The following is a 1,859-nucleotide window of genomic DNA, read 5'->3' on the forward strand; positions in this document are numbered from 1 at the left end:
GCCTCATATTGTAAAAAATGTTTGGCTCTATCTCCACCCCTCTTATCTTCCCTCACATGATCTAGAATTTTATAACATAGGGAGGATAGGCTATGTTTACATGCTTTAAAGTGCTTGGCTACTGGCTGGTTTACATTCTTGCCTTCAAGTGCCTGCTTTATGGCGGTGCTGTGCCATACATTCTTTAAATTGGCACACCGTTTTTCCAATTTAGTACAAACTGCATGGACATCTGATGCAGTAAATGACATGTACTAGTAGAGGGAGAAAAAGAAGGCTCTTGTGTGGGCGCACTCTTAATCAATTATAGAAAATTCCTTAAGTATGTAAAGAAAGATATTAAAACATAATTTTTATCAAGTAATTTAAAATAGAAATACAATATACCCAACAAACGATCCAAAATAAAGAAAAATAAGAAAAAATGTTAAAATGTTCTGGTCTTTTTTTCACAGGACATGATTAGAAATGCTGTAGACACATAGGCCCTCATTCCGAGTTGATCGGTCGCAAGGCGAATTTAGCAGAGTTACACACGCTTAGTCTACGCCTACTGGGAGTGTATCTTAGCATCTTAAAAGTGCGAACGAAGTTTACGCAATATTGCGAACAAAAAAAACTTAGCAGTTTTAGAGTAGCTCCAGACTTACTCTGCCTGTGCGATCAGTTCAGTGCTTGTCGTTCCTGGTTTGACGTCACAAACACTCCCAGCGTTCGCCCAGACACTCCCCCGTTTCTCCGGCCACTCCTGCGTTTTTTCCGGAAACGGTAGCGTTTTCAGCCACACGCCCATAAAAGGCCGTGTTTCCGCCCAGTAACACCCATTTCCTGTCAATCACACTACGTTCGCCGGTGCGAACAAAATGCCGTGAGTAAAAAATCCTTTCTTCATAGCAGAATTACTTAGCGCAGTCGCAGTGCGAACATTGCGCATGCGCTCTAAGCTGATTTTCACTGCGATGCGAAAAAAAAGAACGAGCGAACGACTCGGAATGAGGGCCCTAATTGTCTTACACCCATTTCCCCGTGACCAGTACAGAAATTCTGTATTAATGGGACCAAAGAGTGGTCAAAGTAGTGGTAGGTATGTGTAAATGGGACCAATTATTAGGTCAATACTGTGAACACTGCTAATCACCAGCAATAAGGACAAACAAACAAATAATGACTACTAATAAATTTGTTAATATGCTTGTATGCAGTATGGAAACCAGATTAATGAAAATAGAACCAAGGAAGGGTAATGGTGATACTGCTGTTGGTGTCACATATCACATATCAAAGGAAACTGACTCCTGCTCTACAACACCGGGTATTCGTAGGAAGTCTCCTCTCCAAGTACTGACCCAGCCCAACACTGTTTAGCTTCCAAGATCGGACGAGATCAGGCATTGGCAGTGTGGTATGATAGTAGAGGGAGTACGTGAATTATACATCAATGAGAGTGCACCTACAGTATACAAGAAATTTAGAGAAGAATGCAAGTATTTTTAGAAAAGAGTATATTATGAGGATCTGCTTTCTACGTTAGGCAGAGTGCAACAAATCCCACGCCAGTGGTATTGTGCACCCTGGATCGCAGATGAGAGTCCACGGAAAACAATTGAATAGAATAAGATAGAGAAAGAAAAAAGAATCTGAATATCTTGTTACGAGGTATATAATATACCGGTATTATTAAAAATACTGCATTAAACAACGGAATGCTTTTTAATAGTTTATAAGTCAATATGAGTGATCTTATACTATGACACCGAAAGCTATTTTTGCACATGTTGGGTATATTGTATTTCTATTTTAAATTACTAAATAAAAATGATGTTTTAATATCTTTCTTTACATACTTAAGGAATTTTCCA

General features: G+C 39.2%; 1 pseudogene; it reads right to left on the reverse strand.

The window, feature by feature from the left end:
• Positions 1 to 1,297: 1,297 nt before the first annotated feature.
• Positions 1,298 to 1,416, reverse strand: LOC134913784 (5S ribosomal RNA; annotated as a pseudogene).
• Between the last annotated feature and the right edge of the window lie 443 nt (positions 1,417 to 1,859).

Source organism: Pseudophryne corroboree, chromosome 4 (assembly GCF_028390025.1).
Source record: "Pseudophryne corroboree isolate aPseCor3 chromosome 4, aPseCor3.hap2, whole genome shotgun sequence".
Lineage (NCBI taxonomy): Eukaryota > Metazoa > Chordata > Amphibia > Anura > Myobatrachidae > Pseudophryne > Pseudophryne corroboree.